The following is a 20,441-nucleotide window of genomic DNA, read 5'->3' on the forward strand; positions in this document are numbered from 1 at the left end:
TGTTTTCCCCTGCATGTCCCGGTCGCTGCACACACCCCCCTTCCCCCATAGCACTGCCCCTGCAGCTCACCATCCGTGGGCTGTCCGCATTTTTTGAGGTCCCATAGAAAAGTGGATCAGACACAAACTATAAGCCCGGTTGTGTGCATGAGGCCTAAGTCAGCCGAGCGCGGCGTTTGCAGGAATCGGACGCGTTTTCAGGTTCTGGATAATGAATGCAAATGATGAATGAGAGGAAAGTGGAATCTGCAAAAAAAAAAAAGAGAAAGAAAAACCTGTGCTGACAAAGGAAGAATGATGGAGGAGCCGCGTCAGCAGCAGCTTTGTCTCACCCGGCCGCTGCCCAGACAGGCGGATGATGGGGATCGTCCAGACAGGCGGATGATGGGGATCGTCCAGACAGGCGGATGATGGGGATCGTCCAGACAGGCGGATGATGGGGATCGTCCAGACAGGCGGATGATGGGAGCGCAGGATCAGGAGTGTGAGGCCCTGGGGGGCCGAGAAGGGAACATTATCCTTAAATTCCAGAAATCCTCAGTAAATAGAAGTTGTGGAGCCGTCCGCTGCAATTTTCAGCCATTCCTTGTTAATATCTGATTCTGGGAAAGCTGGATGGCAACCAATATGGCAGCTGGGGTTGTTTCTTTCATCCAGGGCATCAGTTTTGACACCAGGTGGCCTCCAACACCAGGCAGAAAAATGCAAAAAGGCAGCATGTACAGGTGCACATACAGCTCAGCATAAAACCACAGTCCAGACACCCCCGAGGTAAGTGCCCCCACCACTACTCCCCATGACGCCCCCATTACACCCCCCACAGAACTGGTCTGCCAGATTTCCAAGAGCCCCAAATGCACATTTGCTCACATAGGCCACAACTAAGTTTTTGAACGGGTGATTTCTGACATCCCACAAGGTGATACTTACATACTACCTACCCGAAGTGAAGGGAGAGATGCCAGAAAAGGGGGCAGAATAGAAAAAGGGGAACGTGAAGAGAAGGACAGCAAGAAAAGGGAAGAACGTTAAAAGGAATGGATGAAGAGCAAAGGAAGAAAAGGAATCAGAGACAGAAAGGAGGAGCGAGATAAGGAGAAGAAAAGGGGGAAAAGAGAAGCTGCAGGAAAAAGAAAGGAGGAAAAGACGAGGTCAAGGGAAGGAAAGAGGACGGAGAAGAAAAGGGGGAGACAGAGAAGCTGCAGGAAAAAGAAAGGGGGAAAAGAGGAAAGGAAAAGGTCAAGGGAAGGAAAGAGGAAGGTAAAGAAAAGCTGAGAGAGAGAATCTGTAGGGAAAGGAGATAAAAAAGAAGGAAACAGGTCAAGAGAAGGAGAAGAAAAGGGGGAGAAAGAGAAGCTGCCATGAAGGGAAATGAGGTAAACAGGAAAGGAAAAGGTCAAGTGGAGGAAAGAGGAAGGAAAAGAAATCCTGAGAGAATCTTCACGGAAAGGAAAAGAGGTAAAAAGGAAAGTAAGAGGTCAAGGGAAGGAAAGAGGAAGGAGAAGAAAAGGGGGAGAGAGAAGCTACAGTGAAAGGAAAGGAGGAAAAGGGGTAAGGAAGGGGTCAAGGGAAGGAAAGAGGAAGGTAAAGAAATGGGGGGAGTGAAGCTGCAGGAAAAAGAAAGGAGGAAAAGGGGTAAGGAAGAGGTCAAGGGAAGGAAAGAGGAAAGTAAAGAAAATCTGAGCGAGAGAATCTTCAGGGAAAGGAGATAAGGAAGGAAATAGGTCAAGGGAAGGAAAGAGGAAGGAGAAGAAAAGGGGGAGAGAGAGAAGCTACAGTGAAAGAAAAGGAGGTAAACTGGAAAAGGAAAAGGTCAAGTGAAGAAAAGAGGAAAGAAAAAAGGGTGGGGGAGAAAGAAGCTTCAGGGTAGGAAGAGGTCAAGAGAAGGAAAGAGGAAGAAGTGAAAGGAGGGAAAGAGAGAAGCTGCAGAGACAGGAAAGGAGGTAAAGAAAGAAGTCAAAGGAAGGAAATGTGAATGCAAAGATTATGGGAAGGAAAGAAGTTTTTCATATTCTGTCTTTTCCAAAGTTCTATAGAAAATCCAACTGGAAGGAATCGGGAAGTCAGAAATGTAGGAGATAAACCTCACTGGATGAGAGGACAACGATGGTACCATCATCATGGAAGAACGAGGGGCACAACCCCCTTAGAGCCCCCAGCAGTGCCTCGTGCCTCATCTATGACGTGGCCGATCACATTGCACTTTATATTCTTGTTGGACGGGGTGAATAAAGACACCGCTGACCACGTCCTTGTGTTTTCGAAGGTGAGTACTACGGTCGCTGGCCCTTTAAACTCCAGCCTGCAGCACCAGCCAGCCTTGGGCGCAGATTTGTCGATCTCCACCTTTCACATTCTCCTTGTACTTTATATTGGAGAAGTTAAATTGCGGGAACCTTTACAACGGATTGCGCCTTTGTTCGCCTCGCAGCGTGTTTTCCCGCGGACCGCGGTACGATGAAACTTTAATGATGTACAAGCCGCCTCAATCCCCCAAGTGTGAATTATTTTTAGAGAACACGCCAGGTCACGGCACTCGACGTCCGCACTTCAGAGCGCATTTGCATGCCCCTTCCTCCAGGCGGCTCACCCCGCAGCACCCCGGCCTCTGGATTCCACATAAGCTGAGCTGTGATTGGCAGAGAGGTGAGAGGTGATGTATCCTCTGTAGCGGCGTCTGGAGGCGAGATGGAGCCGCGCGCTTGACTTCTGCCCTGAGGACTCAATTAGAGCAGCATATACATGTCAGACTGGAGCGTGCCTTAAAGCGGGTGTTCGCCCAGCAGGATGGTCCTGCCGGGCATCACCATACCCCCGCGCCATGCTCTGCAGTATACCCTAGGTCAGTAGGTCAATAGCTGCAGGTGACTCAACCCGTCCATACTGTACTTCTCCACCGCCGTCAATTAAAGGACCAGCAGCCTGTCTAATGTCCTGCAGACTTTGTGTACCAATACCTCACAACTGTTAAGATCTCTGCTTGCTTTCAGTGAATGTGAACACCCCTATTTGCATCCCGAAGGCTTATAAACCATAACTCAGTGTTTGTTCTAATGTATCCGGTTCAGACAAAGACTGATACATTTTCTCTGCGCTGATGCTTTGTAGCATATTATCAGAGGTTTGTGATGGCGATGTCCTCAGATCACAGAGGATTGCAACAAACCCTCTGCTGTGAGAAGTGTCCAGGTTGAAATCGTCCTGATGTTATTGAGAATGCTTGTATTTTGTTTCCGTGTCCGTTCGGTTTTTTGTGTTGATTGGATGAGGACCCATTCGTTACACCGTGCGCTATCCTCATCCGTGTGTCCGATCCGTAGCCCTGAAAAAAATATAGAGCCTGTTCTATTCTTGTCCGCTTTGCAGATGGATCCGAAAAAAAGCGTTTGCAACACGGATGTCACACGGGCATCATCCATATTTTTTGTGGATCCATACTGCAAACTACATGCGGTCGTGTGCGTGTAGCCTTAGGGCTCATGCACTCGAACACATTTTCTTTCCGTGTCCATTCCATTTTTTTTGCGGACCACATGCGGAACCATTCATTTCAAAAATGTGCATTCCGTTTCCGCATGTCCATTATTCTATTATTGTCTTAATTAAGGACAACGATACTACTGTTCTATTAGGGGCCAGATGTTCCGTTCGGCAAAATACAGAATGCACACGGACGCCATCCGTATTTTCTGGGGATCCGTTTTTTACATATCGCAAAATACATACGGTCGTGTGCATGAGCCCTTAATGACAGAAAATGATGAGGAATTGATTCCTGGGTCGCAGACATGACAGAGGACGATGACTCAGGGAAGGAATAACACAATGACTGCAGTAAGAATACACCAGGTTTCGGGTAGAAGCGCGGATGCGTTGTAGTGCGCTGACCGGAAAACACGTTACCGCAAGTCACATGATGAAAAGACATCTCCACTGTGTAAATGTCACAGCTTTGTTCTGCGACAAACTGAGGACAGGATCTCTAAAGTCTTCCAGGGTGACGAGCAAAGGAAGGAAAAGGACACAAAATGAAGAGAACATAAAAGAAGAACAAAGAATACACAACAGAACGCCGCATACAGATGTAGCAGTGCTAACCCTGAGCGCAGCATCACGCAACAAACCCCTGAAAAGGAAAGCTAAAAGATTCCTGATCTTATCATTGTTTACTTAACTAGTTAAGCATCAAGATGAGGATCTGCATTAGTACATGAAACTGTGTCATGTACACTACTCACAAAAAGTTATGGAAAACATAAAATGTTTCGGCTCCAGTGATATCATATCAGGAAAGTTAAGTAGAAGCAGCGATGGTGAATAATGAATATGGAGGAGGGAGATGCAGATGCAGCTTCTTTGTTTCTGTATGGCTGTGAGAGGGGAGGAAGAGCAGATATACAGTTGCAAGAAAAAGTATGTGAACCCTTTGGAATGATATGGATTTCTGCACAAATTGGTCATAAAATGTGATCTGATCTTCATCTAAGTCACAACAATAGACAATCACAGTCTGCTTAAACTAATATCACACAAAGAGTTAAATGTTACCATGTTTTTATTGAACACACCATGTAAACATTCACAGTGCAGGTGGAGAAAGTATGTGAACCCCTAGACTAATGACATCTCCAAGAGCTAATTGGAGTGAGGTGTCAGCCAACTGGAGTCCAATCAATGAGATGAGATTGGAGGTGATGGTTACAGCTGCCCTGCCCTATAAAATACACACACCAGTTCTGGGTTTGCTTTTTGCAAGAAGCATTGCCTGATGTGAACGATGCCTCGCACAAAAGAGCTCTCAGAAGACTTACTATTAAGAATTGTTGACTTGCATAAAGCTGGAAAGGGTTATAAAAGTATCTCCAAAAGCCTTGCTGTTCATCAGTCCACGGTAAGACATATTGTCTATAAATGGAGAAAGTTCAGCACTGCTGCTACTCTCCCTAGGAGTGGCCGTCCTGTAAAGATGACCGCAAGAGCACAGCGCAGACTGCTCAATGAGGTGAAGACGAATCCTAGAGTGTCAGCTAAAGACTTACAGAAGTCTCTGGCATATGCTACCATCCCTGTTAGCGAATCTACGATATGTAAAACACTAAACAAGAATGGATTTCATGGGAGGATACCACAGAGGAAGCCACTGCTGTCCAAAAAAAACATTGCTGCACGTTTACAGTTTACACAAGAGCACCTGGATGTTCCACAGCAGTACTGGCAAAATATTCTGTGGACAGATGAAACCAAAGTGGAGTTGTTTGGAAGAAACACACAACACTATGTGTGGAGAAAGAGGCACAGCACACCAACCTCAAAACCTCATCCCAACTGTGAAGTATGGTGGTGGGGGCATCATGGTTTGGGGCTGCTTTGCTGTGTCAAGGCCTGGACGGATTACTATCATCGAAGGAAAAATGATTTCCCAAGTTTATCAAGACATTTTGCAGAAGAACCTAAGGCCATCTGTCCACCAGCTGAAGCTCAACAGAAGATGGCTGCTGCAACAGGACAACGACCCAAAGCATAGAAGTAAATCAACAACAGAATGGCTTAAACAGAAGAAAATCCGCCTTCTGGAGTGGCCCAGTCAGAGTCCTGACCTCAACCCGATGGAGATGCTGTGACATGACCTCAAGAAAGCGATTCACACCAGACATCCCAAGAATATTGCTGAACTGAAACAGTTCTGTAAAGAGGAATGGTGAAGAATTACTCCTGACCGTTGTGCACGTCTGATCTGCAGCTACAGGAAACGTTTGGTGGAAGTTATTGCTGCCAAAGGAGGTTCAACCAGTTATTAAATCCAAGGGTTCACATACTTTTTCCACCTGCACTGTGAATGCTTACATGGTGTGTTCAATAGAAACATGGTAACATTTAACTCTTTGTGTGTTATTAGTTTAAGCCGACTGTGATTGTCTATGGTGTGACTGAGATGAAGATCAGATCACATTTTATGACCAATTTGTGCAGAAATCCATATCATTCTAAAGGGTTCACATACTTTTTCTTGCAACTGTGTATATACACACACTCATACACTGAGGATGTAGATCACAGGGTGCTGTATGGACTCCACACAGGGAGGTCCCCACTCTGCAGCCACTTCTCTTCCACCGCCATATGACTCTCCATAAGCAGCCATGTTTAAGGCAAAGTTCACACTTCAGTTATTTGATCAGTTATTTCCATCAGTTATTGGGAGCCAAAACCAGGTGCGGGTCAAAACACGGAACCGGAGCAGATCTTTCCATTCCACCTGATCTCTGTGGAGGCTTCACCTCTGGATTTGGCTCACAATCACTGATGGAAATAACTGAAGTGTGAACTCGGCCTAATGGCTGTAGCTGACAGCGGCTGGATTAACCTGACCAGGGACCGCGGTGAGCGGCGTTCATCCCCTTGTCTCTACGTGAGAAGGATTTGCTCTTCCTCCAGGGACAATCTGCTCGTCTTCATTCCCGGAAGTGCAATGAGGCTGCGATATTAGCAACTTTTTCCAATTTCACAGAGGGCTGCACCCCACCTCCTGGACGCTTTTTGCATAGAGTTAATGGCCTGAAGCTGTGTTATGAGGTAACCTCAGAGTGCGGGCTGCTAGTCTCGGTGCACCGCGCGTTTCACTCCGACAGCGCACAGCTCATAAATTCACAGGCGGGAGGCAGAGCCGAGTCCAAGTCACAAATGTGTTTCCCAATTGATTACACCTGTGAATAAGACACAATTCACAAGCAGACGGCTCCGGCATCTGTCACACTGAGAGCGCCATCACTGCCGAGCCAGACCCCAAAATATCTGCCGCCACAAAATACTGACATGGCTCGAAAATATAGTAGTGAAGCAGCGCCCAGATACCGACCAAACCGCGCACTGACCGCGGCGACGGCTCACAGTCCGGTCTTCAGATCTAATGGAAGATGCAAAAAGCTACATAAAGAAATCTGTACAACCTTATAGAAGACAGAGCAGTATTATAGTAGGTATATTCCTGTACATAGGAGGCAGTATTATAGCAGTTATATTCTTGTACATAGGAGCAGTATTATAGTAGTTGTATTCTTGTACATAGGAGCAGTATTATAGTAGTTGTATTCTTGTACATAGGAGCAGTATTATAGCAGTTATATTCTTGTACATAGGAGCAGTATTATAGTAGTTATATTCTTGTACATAGGAGCAGTATTATAGTAGTTATATTCTTGTACATAGGAGCAGTATTATAGTAGTTATATTCCTGTACATAGGAGCAGTATTATAGTAGTTATATTCTTGTACATAGGGGCAGTATTATAGTAGTTATATTCTTGTATATAGGAGGCAGTATTATAGTAGTTATATTCTTATACATAGGAGCAGTATTATAGTAGTTATATTCTTGTACATAGGAGGCAGTATTACAGTAGTTATATTCTTGTACATAGGGGCAGTATTATAGTAGTTATATTCTTGTATATAGGAGGCAGTATTATAGTAGTTATATTCTTATACATAGGAGCAGTATTATAGTAGTTATATTCTTGTACATAGGAGCAGTATGATAGTAGTTATATTCTTGTACATAGGAGCAGTATTATAGTAGTTATATTCTTGTACATAGGAGGCAGTATTACAGTAGTTATATTCTTGTACATAGGAGGCAGTATTATAGTAGTTATATTCTTGTACATAGGAGCAGTATTATAGTAGTTATATTCTTGTACATAGGAGCAGTATTATAGTAGTTATATTCTTGTACATAGGAGCAGTATTATAGTAGTTATATTCTTGTATATAGGAGCAGTATTATAGTAGTTATATTCCTGTACATAGGGGCAGTATTATAGTAGTTATATTCTTGTACATAGGAGCAGTATTATAGTAGTTATATTCTTGTACATAGGAGCAGTATTATAGTAGTTATATTCTTGTACATAGGAGCAGTATTATAGTAGTTATATTCTTGTACATAGGAGCAGTATTATAGTAGTTATATTCTTGTATATAGGAGCAGTATTATAGTAGTTATATTCCTGTACATAGGGGCAGTATTATAGTAGTTATATTCTTGTACATAGGAGACAGTATTATTGTAGTTATATTCTTGTACATAGGAGGCAGTATTATAGTAGTTATATTCTTGTACATAGGAGCAGTATTATAGTAGTTATATTCCTGTACATAGGAGCAGTATTATAGTAGTTATATTCCTGTACATAGGAGCAGTATTATAGTAGTTATATTCTTGTACATAGGAGGCAGTATTACAGTAGTTATATTCTTGTACATAGGAGCAGTATTATAGTAGTTATATTCTTGTACATAGGAGCAGTATTATAGCAGTTATATTCTTGAACATATGGGCAGTATTATAGGAGTCGTATTTTCGTACATAGGAGGCAGTATTATAGTAAGCTTATTTTCGTACATAGGGGGCACTGTTATTGTAGTCTTATTTTCGTACATAGGGGGCAGTATTATAGTAGTCTTATTTTCGTACATAGGGGCAGTATTATAGTAGTCTTATTTTCGTACATAGAGGGCAGTATTATAGTAGTCTTATTTTCGTACATAGAGGGCAGTATTATAGTAGTCTTATTTTCGTACATAGGGGGCAGTATTATTGTAGTCTTATTTTCGTACATAGGGGGCAGTATTATTGTAGTCTTATTTTCGTACATAGGGGGCAGTATTATTGTAGTCTTATTTTCGTACATAGGGGGCAGTATTATAGTAGTCTTATTTTCGTACATAGGGGGCAGTATTATTGTAGTCTTATTTTCGTACATAGGGGGCAGTATTATTGTAGTCTTATTTTCGTACATAGGGGCAGTATTATAGTAGTCTTATTTTCGTACATAGAGGGCAGTATTATAGTAGTCTTATTTTCGTACATGGGGGCAGTATTATTGTAGTCTTATATTCGTACATAGGGGGCAGTATTATTGTAGTCTTATTTTCGTACATAGGGGGCAGTATTATTGTAGTCTTATTTTCGTACATAGGGGGCAGTATTGCAGTTAAGTAACAGGTTGTTTCCTTCTATTGCAGTAAATGATGCATCTGGTGATATTTCTAGTCTATGCCACATCCAGCTAGACACAGGGGATGAGTTAAGCTCCATGTTGTCTGATTTGGCAGAAGTCCAAGTAAAACTTTGTCAGGGCGCTGACCACACAGAACGCCGGTGTAATCTGAAATGAGATCCGGGTGTTATCTGGACCTCTCTGCACTATAATTCACAGGACGCAGCAGACTGGCAGATCCCAGCTCTGGTCATCAGATGCTTCAGGATTTTGATCTAAAATGAATTGTACATTCTCTTGTTATCGCGTCTTCTTGGGCGACTGCCGGCTTTAGAACTGCAGCCGGTAAAGTATCTATAGAGCGAGGCCGGGGAGCGCTCTATTCACTGCAGCTTATCGTAGGATGAAGACAAGCCCCGATCACAATGTCTGCTCACAGAGCCCGCTGTCGGGAGGAGCCGAGTCCCCAAAGGAATTTCCTGCAAATAAAGCTTCATCCGAATGAAAACTTCTACAACTCACTTAGGCTACGTTCACACTTGCGTTGTGAAGATCCGGAAATCCATGTGCAAACGGATGGCATTTGTAGACGCATCCGGATGCATTGAAACACCGGATCCGTCTCTCCGGTGTCATCCAGAAAAACAGATCCGGTATTTATTTTATTTGCATTTTTAAAGGTCGGAAAACCGAGTCCGTTTTGCTGGAACACTTGGTGCTGGATCCGGCATTAATGCATTTTAATGGAAAATAATGCCGGATCCGCCAATCCGGCAAGTGCTCCGGAATTTTCTCTGGCCAAATACCGTAAGAATGACTGAACTGAAGACGTCCTGATGCACCCTGAACGGATCGCTCTCCATTCAGAATGCAATAGGATAAAACTGATCCGTTTTTTCCCGGTATTGAGCCCCTAGGACGGAACTCAATACCGGAAAACTGTGAAAGTACCCTTAAAATTCTGTGTTTCAATTTTTCACCGTTTTCAACAGCTCTGCTTGCTGTCTGTGATTTTGACCATTCCAGAATATGAAAATGCTAGCCTTGCTTACAGTTGAGGGTCTGTAACCGTGTATCAGTGTAGATATGTATACATGTATGTGTCCGTGTGTATAATCCGTTGTGTGTATTTTATACCAGTGTTCGTGTACATACGTGTTGTATCTGTGGTCATGCATGTGCATATAATATATGGGTTATTCTCACCTCAGACATTGGGACGCATCGCTAGGATATGCCCCCGATGGTCTGGTAGGTGCGGGTCCCGCCGCTATACTTAGAACGGAGCCCACAAAGTGCTGGAGGGCGCACGCACATGCGCAGTCATCCTCCATTCATTCCTATGCGAGGATCAAAAATAGCCAAGCGACATGCCCAGCTATTTTTGGAAGTCCCATTGAAATGAACGGAAGTGCGGCTACTGCCCTATTCACTTCTATGGGCTGACAGAGCCAGTGCTTGGCTATTTCCGGCGCTCTTAAAGGGATGAAAGGAGGGCGACCGCGCATGTGCGTTGCGGGCTCCGTTGTAAGCGTAGGTGCGGGCATAGCGATATACCCCCAATGTCTGAGATGGGAATAACCCTTTAAGGAAGACCCACAGTTATCGCTATAGCCCTGCGTTTCCATTATGTCTGTTGTGCGCGGGGGGCGGAGCTGTGACACCTTCTTCTTCATGATAAATAGGCGGGATGTCACCGTTTAAATTGTGACAAGTAACTGGTATTGAGGTGTGTGATGTACGGACTTCATGAGCGCGTGGATTTTATCTGCAGTGCAATTTGGGAACTATGGGGGGGTCATTTACTATCAGCAATAAGCCTACATTACGCATATTTCTGGCGCAGATTGCGGTGCAATCCGTGACTTTTCACTGCTCACGCCAGGTCTAAAAAAGGAGCCGGCTGTTCCGTTCCGCATAATACGGAATGCACACGGACGTCATCCGTATTTTTGGCGGATCCGCTTTTTGCAGACCGCAAAATACATACGGTCGTGTGCTAATGAGGCCTAAGGCTGATTTTCCTCATTTCAGACGTGGGTTTCAGTGTGAAATTGTTCGGAGCGAGATCTGCAGCGAATGCAATCTTCTGTCAGTGATGGGATAACCGGGTTATCGATGTTTCACCTCTCGGGACCTGACGCCATGAAATAGATGCAGATTACAACACATAAACCGCCACCTTATAAACTGCACGTCTGCGCAGGGGGAGGGCGCATTCATCAAACCCTCTTCTGGAAGCCGAGAGATATTCATCAAATTCTCCCCAGTGAAAGAAATTAAATTGCGTTCTGTGGGAATTGTTTCTCAAACATCAAACAGATTTTTCTTTTTTCTAGATCAACAGAATAAATGTATCATAAATAACCCGCCGGCGCCCCGGACCATGTATGGTTAATTACCACGGAGCGATGTCAAGTGCTTCACCCCGGGGGTAAGCGGGACGAGCGTCTGGATATTCACTAACTGAAGGATGGAATCGTAATGACTAGGGAGCAGCCCCAGTGCCCCCATAACAGGACCACCATAATCCAGCCAGCAATGTGCCCCCCATAATAGTGACAGCCACAAGGGTCCCAGTAACATAGCTAGCCCCAGTGCCCCCATAACAGGACCACCATAATCCAGCCAGCAATGTGCCCCCCATAATAGTGACAGCCGCAAGTGTCCCAGTAACATAGCTAGCCCCAGTGCCCCCATAACAGGACCACCATAATACAGCCAGCAATGTGCCCCCCATAATAGTGACACCCGCAAGGGTCCCAGTAACATAGCTAGCCCCAGTGCCCCCATAACAGGACCACCATAATCCAGCCAGCAATGTGCCCCCCATAATAGTGACAGCCGCAAGTGTCCCAGTAACATAGCTAGCCCCAGTGCCCCCATAACAGGACCAACATAATCCAGCCAGCAATGTGCCCCCCATAATAGTGACACCCACAAGGGTCCCAGTAACATAGCTAGCCCCAGTGCCCCCATAACAGGACCACCATAATCCAGCCAGCAATGTGCCCCCCATAATAGTGACAGCCACAAGTGTCCCAGTAACATAGCTAGCCCCAGTGCCCCCATAACAGGACCACCATAATACATCCAGCAATGTGCCCCCCATAATAGTGACAGCCACAAGTGTCCCAGTAACATAGCTAGCCCCAGTGCCCCCATAACAGGACCACCATAATACATCCAGCAATGTGCCCCCCATAATAGTGACACCCACAAGTGTCCCAGTAACATAGCTAGCCCCAGTGCCCCCATAACAGGACCACCATAATCCAGCCAGCAATGTGCCCCCCATAATAGTGACAGCCACAAGTGTCCCAGTAACATAGCTAGCCCCAGTGCCCCCATAACAGGACCACCATAATCCAGCCAGCAATGTGCCCCCCATAATAGTGACAGCCGCAAGTGTCCCAGTAACATAGCTAGCCCCAGTGCCCCCATAACAGGACCACCATAATCCAGCCAGCAATGTGCCCCCCATAATAGTGACACCCACAAGTGTCCCAGTAACATAGCTAGCCCCAGTGCCCCCATAACAAGACCACCATAATACATCCAGCAATGTACCCCCCATAATAGTGACAGCCACAAGTGTCCCAGTAACATAGCTAGCCCCAGTGCCCCCATAACAGGACCACCATAATACATCCAGCAATGTGCCCCCCATAATAGTGACACCCACAAGTGTCCCAGTAACATAGCTAGCCCCAGTGCCCCCATAACAGGACCACCATAATCCAGCCAGCAATGTGCCCCCCATAATAGTGACACCCACAAGTGTCCCAGTAACATAGCTAGCCCCAGTGCCCCCATAACAGGACCACCATAATACAGCCAGCAATGTGCCCCCCATAATAGTGACAGCCACAAGTGCCCCCATAACAGTGCTCCAGATACAACCAAAATGACGCTGACGCGACTTAGAATTTGCAAATGGCGATAAGAATTTTTAGTCTTGTCATTATTTGCGACTAGACCCGCCACCACCATGTAGTTGAATATAGCGGCGGGGCAACGGAGCCAATAGTTTCCTGCCCCGTCGCCAATCACCCTCACGGGTCTCAGGCTGCGGCCTGTCGGAGGGGGCACTGTGGGATATGGCTACTGGGGGACACTGTGGGAGACATTACTATCGGAGGGGGCACTGTGGGGGACTTTACACTGAAGGGGCACTGTGGGGGGCATTACTATCGGAGGGGTCGTGTGGGAGACATTACTATCGGAGGGGCCGGTGTGGGAGACATTACTATCGGAGGGGGCACTGTGGGGGACATTACTATCGGAGGGGGCAGTGTGGGGGACATTACTATCGGAGGGGGCAGTGTGGGGGACATTACTATCGGAGGGGGCACTGTGGGAGACATTACTATCGGAGGGGGCAGTGTGGGAGACATTACTATCGGAGGGGGCAGTGTGGGGGACATTACTATCGGAGGGGGCACTGTGGGAGACATTACTATCGGAGGGGGCACTGTGGGAGACATTACTATCGGAGGGGGCAGTGTGGGAGACATTACTATCGGAGGGGCCGTGTGGGAGACATTACTATCGGAGGGGCCGTGTGGGAGACATTACTATCGGAGGGGGCACTGTGGGGGACATTACTATCGGAGGGGGCAGTGTGGGGGACATTACTATCGGAGGGGGCAGTGTGGGGGACATTACTATCGGAGGGGGAACTGTGGGAGACATTACTATCGGAGGGGGCACTGTGGGAGACATTACTATCGGAGGGGGCACTGTGGGAGACATTACTATCGGAGGGGGCACTGTGGGGGACATTACTATCGGAGGGGGCACTGTGGGGGACTTTACACTGAAGGGGCACTGTGGGAGACATTACTATCGGAGGGGGCAGTGTGGGGGACATTACTATCGGAGGGGGAACTGTGGGAGACATTACTATCGGAGGGGGCACTGTGGGAGACATTACTATCGGAGGGGGCACTGTGGGAGACATTACTATCGGAGGGGGCACTGTGGGGGACATTACTATCGGAGGGGGCACTGTGGGGGACTTTACACTGAAGGGGCACTGTGGGAGACATTACTATCGGAGGGGGCAGTGTGGGGGACATTACTATTGGAGGGGGCACTGTGGGGGACTTTACACTGAAGGGGCACTGTGGGGGGCATTGCTGTTGGGGGGGCACTGTGGGCGACATAACTGGCAGCATTATTAGGGGAACTCAAGGGGAATTTTTAATACTGGGGACAGTATAGGGGGCATTAGGCTACTTTCACACCTGCGGCAAGGAGATCCGGCATAAAATGCCAGGAATCAGCCGGACACAAACCGAAGCATTACTGGAGGCACTACGGGCATTTTAATACTGGGGCACTATAGCAGGAATTTTTGTACAGGGACATTATTATTGGGGGCATTATAATTGCTGAAGGCGCTATAGAGATATTGGTGCATATTTATTAAGACCGGCGTTTTAGACACCGGTCTTAATAAAGCCCTGGCGGAGGATCTGCCGCAGTTGTGAACAGGCGCCGGCCTCTACAGATCTTCGGCGGATCCACCGCTGGTCTAAATTTAAGACGGCCTCCTAGTCTTACAAAACAGGCATATAAAATGGTAAATGAGGCGGGTCTGCAGGCTCGTCCCCTTCCCCGGACAATTGCGCTGCAATCTGTGCCAGAAATACCCCTAAAAGCTTATTTCTGTTTAATAAATGACCCCCATTATTTCTACTTACATCACTATTTTTTCAGCAACATAGTATTTGGGGGCAGAGTGGGCACAGTATTGGGGGTGGCAGCAGGATGACATTGGGGAGGTTGTGTTGAAAAGGTATAAATGTAACATGTCAATGTGGGTAAGAAACTCTGCGGCAAAGGGATGCAGCTGAAAGAATCTGTCATGGCGGTCTGGGTCAAACGGAGGAGAAGAGGAAAGAGAAGGTCTACATGACGGGAGATGTCTCTGGATGTAACAGGTATGTGGTGCTGTATTCTCCTGTATGTTTGGTGGTGCTGGCTCATTACTGTGACCGGAGTCTCGCCTCCTCCTCCAAGTCTTTTTTTATGATAATTATATGTATTTAAAATTTTGGGATTAAATATTTAATTTGGCTCCTAAATTTTTAAAATTCGGAGACAATGGCTCCTGGCTATTTTTTTTATTTTTTGTATTACTCTGGAGAACTGCATAACAGACTGAGCTAAAGCGCAGCCATAATACAGCCAGCAATGTGTCCGCCAGGCTTCCATGTGACAAGAATTGCGCCAAGATTTCCATGTGACACTCAAGAGTCTCCCAATTCCTGAGACGCTAAACAAAGACGGTAAAGACGAGGGAAGAAGCGTTCAATAGACAAGTCAATAGCTCTGCATTAATTAAAAGTAATAATAACCGAAATGTTCTGAATCTTATGTTCTCTTCTTGACCTCAACCAAACATAAAGACAGATGTCCCTTCAGAATGTATAAAAAAAAAACATATCAAAAGAATTTCTTAAGCCGCACATTGTTGTGGGAAATCTGTTTAGAGCAGATAGAAAATGGAGATGTTTCTTTTAACACAAATGACCGTGTGTGAATTGAACGTTCGGAGCAGCTGACCTCCATTTATTTCCAGCTTCTCTTCTATTCTCACCTCCTACAGCAGAAGCAAAACGGGGCCAACGAGAGGGAAACGATGTGACAATGCTGCCATCTGGTGGTGGAGTACTAGAACTGCAATCGCTGCTCTACCTCCACCTGTAAACATACATTCAGTGGTAACAGGATCACTTTCTTTACTTATTCCACATAGACAGTTCACCTGCAGCAGAAGGAGGAGGCGGAGGATACACTCAAGCCACTCATTAAACAACCACAAGTCCAGAGGTCGTCATTCTCACTTAATGAGCCAATAGAACAGAAACTTCTCATTAAGTCCAATGTACAAGAATATAAATACTATAATACTGCCTCCTATGTACAGGAATATAACTACTATAATACTGCCTCCTATGTACAAGAATATAACTACTATAATACTGCTCCTATGTACAAGAATATAACTACTATAATACTGCTCCTATGTACAGGAATATAACTACTATAATACTGCTCCTATGTACAGGAATATAACTACTATAATACTGCTCCTATGTACAGGAATATAACTACTATAATACTGCTCCTATGTATAAGAATATAACTACTATAATACTGCTCCTATGTACAAGAATATAACTACTATAATACTGCTCCTATGTACAAGAATATAACTACTATAATACTGCTCCTATGTACAAGAATATAACTACTATAATACTGCTCCTATGTACAAGAATATAACTACTATAATACTGCTCCTATGTACAAGAATATAACTACTATAATACTGTCTCCTATGTACAGGAATATAACTACCATAATACTGCTCCTATGTACAAGATTATAACTACTATAATACTGCCTCCTATGTACAGGGATATAACTACTATAATACTGCCTCCTATGTGCAAGAATATGACTACTATAATACTGCCTCCTATGTACAGTAATATAACTACTATAATACTGCCTCCTATGTACAGGAATATAACTACTATAATACTGCCTCCTATGTACAAGAATATAACTACTATAATACTGCCTCCTATGTACAAGAATATATCTACTATAATACTGCTCATATGTACAAGAATATAACTACTATAATACTGCTCCTATGTACAGTAATATAACTACTATAATACTGCCTCCTATGTACAAGAATATAACTACTATAATACTGCTCCTATGTACAAGAATATAACTACTATAATACTGCCTCCTATGTACAAGAATATAACTACTATAATACTGCTCCTATGTACAAGAATATAACTACTAAAATACTGCTCCTATGTACAAGAATATAACTACTATAATACTGCTCCTATGTACAAGAATATAACTACTATAATACTGCCTCCTATGTACAAGAATATAACTACTAAAATACTGCCTCCTATGTACAAGAATATAACTACTATAATACTGCTCCTATGTACAAGAATATAACTACTATAATACTGCTCCTATGTACAAGAATATAACTACTATAATACTGCTCCTATGTACAAGAATATAACTACTATAATACTGCTTCTATGTACAAGAATATAACTACTATAATACTGCTCCTATGTACAAGAATATAACTACTATAATACTGCCTCCTATGTACAAGAATATAACTACTATAATACTGCCTCCTATGTACAAGAATATAACTACTATAATACTGCTCCTATGTACAAGAATATAACTACTATAATACTGCTCCTATGTACAAGATTATAACTACTATAATACTGCCTCCTATGTGCAAGAATATGACTACTATAATACTGCCTCCTATGTACAGTAATATAACTACTATAATACTGCTCCTATGTACAAGAATATAACTACTATAATACTGCCTCCTATGTACAAGAATATAACTAATATAATACTGCTCCTATGTACAAGAATATAACTACTATAATACTGCTCCTATGTACAAGATTATAACTACTATAATACTGCCTCCTATGTACAAGAATATAACTACTATAATACTGCCTCCTATGTGCAAGAATATGACTACTATAATACTGCCTCCTATGTACAAGAATATAACTACTATAATACTGCCTCCTATGTACAGGAATATAACTACTATAATACTGCTCCTATGTACAAGAATATAACTACAATAATACTGCCTCCTATGTATAAGTATATAACTACTATAATACTGCCTCCTATGTACAAGAATATAACTACTATAATACTGCTCCTATGTACAAGAATATAACTACTATAATACTGCTCCTATGAACAAGATTATAACTACTATAATACTGCCTCCTATGTACAAGAATATAACTACTATAATACTGCCTCCTATGTGCAAGAATATGACTACTATAATACTGCCTCCTATGTACAAGAATATAACTACTATAATACTGCCTCCTATGTACAGGAATATAACTACTATAATACTGCCTCCTATGTATAAGTATATAACTACTATAATACTGCCTCCTATGTACAAGAATATAACTACTATAATACTGCTCCTATGTACAAGAATATAACTACTATAATACTGCTCCTATGTACAAGAATATAACTACTATAATACTGCTCCTATGTACAAGATTATAACTACTATAATACTGCACCTATGTACAAGAATATAACTACTATAATACTGCTCCTATGTACAAGATTATAACTACTATAATACTGCTCCTATGTACAAGAATATAACTACTATAATACTGCTCCTATGTACAAGATTATAACTACTATAATACTGCCTCCTATGTGCAAGAATATGACTACTATAATACTGCCTCCTATGTACAAGAATATAACTACTATAATACTGCTCCTATGTACAAGAATATAACTACTATAATACTGCTCCTATGTACAGGAATATAACTGCTATAATACTGCTCCTATGTACAAGAATATAACTACTATAATACTGCTCCTATGTACAAGATTATAACTACTATAATACTGCCTCCTATGTGCAAGAATATGACTACTATAATACTGCCTCCTATGTACAAGAATATAACTACTATAATACTGCTCCTATGTACAAGAATATAACTACTATAATACTGCTCCTATGTACAAGAATATAACTACTATAATACTGCTCCTATGTACAAGAATATAACTACTATAATACTGCTTCTATGTATAAGAATATAACTACTATAATACCGCCTCCTATGTACAAGAATATAACTACTATAATACCGCCTCCTATGTACAAGGATATAACTACTATAATACTGCTCCTATGTCCAAGAATATAACTACTATAATACTGCCTCCTATGTACAAGAATATAACTACTATAATACTGCTTCTATGTATAAGAATATAACTACTATAATACCGCCTCCTATGTACAAGAATATAACTACTATAATACCGCCTCCTATGTACAAGGATATAACTACTATAATACTGATCCTATGTACAAGAATATAACTACTATAATACTGCTCCTATGTACAGGAATATAACTGCTATAATACTGCTCCTATGTACAAGAATATAAATACTATAATACTGCTCCTATGTACAAGAATATAACTACTATAATACTGCCTTCTATGTACAAGAATATAACTACTATAATACTGCTCCTATGTACAGGAATATAACTACTATAATACTCCCCCAATGTACAAGAATATAACTACTATAATACTGCCTCCTATGTACAAGAATATAACTACTATAATACTGCCTCCTATGTACAAGAATATAACTACTATAATACTGCTCCTATGTACAGGGATATAACTACTATAATACTTCCTCCTATGTACAAGAATATAACTACTATAATACTTCCTCCTATGTACAAGAATATAACTACTATAATACTTCTCCTATGTACAAGAATATAACTACTATAATACTTCTCCTATGTACAAGAATATAACTACTATAATACTGCTCCTATGTACAGGAATATATCTACTATAATACTGCTTCTATGTACAAGAATATAACTACTATAATACTGCCTCCTATGTACAAGAATATAACTGCTATAATACTGCCTCCTATGTACAAGAATATAACTACTATAATACTGCCTCCTATGTACAAGAATATAACTACTATAATACTGCTCCTATGTACAAGAATATAACTACTATAATACTGCTCCTATGTACAGGAATATAACTACTATAATACTGCCTCTATGTACAAGAATATAACTACTATAATACTGCTGGTAGATCAGTTGTATTGTCTAGTGGTGTGTGTTGACCGCCCTTGGTGACAATGGATTCACACACTTTTACCGTCATATATAGGGCTATGTTCACACCTGCAGAGTTCAGTGTTATATTTAATGTCATTATTAATTCTTCATTATGAAGTCCTCATAACATCACACAAAAAAGCTGAAGGTTCGATTAGAGAAGAATGTAATGTGACATGTAATCTGCAGAAGACGAAGCAGCGTGGCCGCCATATAACCCGAATATGGACAACGTGCGACAATCATCTTCTCGTTCTCGCCGTGGCTCCGTATTTCCAGTGCGGTTGATATAAAAGTGCGCTAACTGTGGAGAATTACTGATGTAAAGTCCAGATCTGTGCCGTGGACCATAACCTCACAGCAGGATGAACGTCCACGGGGATCAGCGCCAACAGTCCTTACACAGTCCCTGCTGCCTCCATAGGTCATACCCCGTATCTTCAGTCCCTTAAATATGAGGAGGTCAAAGTACCAGATGACGAGTTGAACACAAAGTTCAGCATTTTTAGTTTTTTTTATATCAAAATTTGAAACATTCCAAAGTGAATTAATTCCTGAGCGGTTTATAAATCATGTAAAACAAATACAATCGCCATGAAGGACACTTATTGCAGGCTGGAGATGCTTGTCTTGTGTTGCAATTTCTCGTACATTTTTTA

This window comes from Bufo bufo, chromosome 11 (genome assembly GCF_905171765.1).
Source record: "Bufo bufo chromosome 11, aBufBuf1.1, whole genome shotgun sequence".
Lineage (NCBI taxonomy): Eukaryota > Metazoa > Chordata > Amphibia > Anura > Bufonidae > Bufo > Bufo bufo.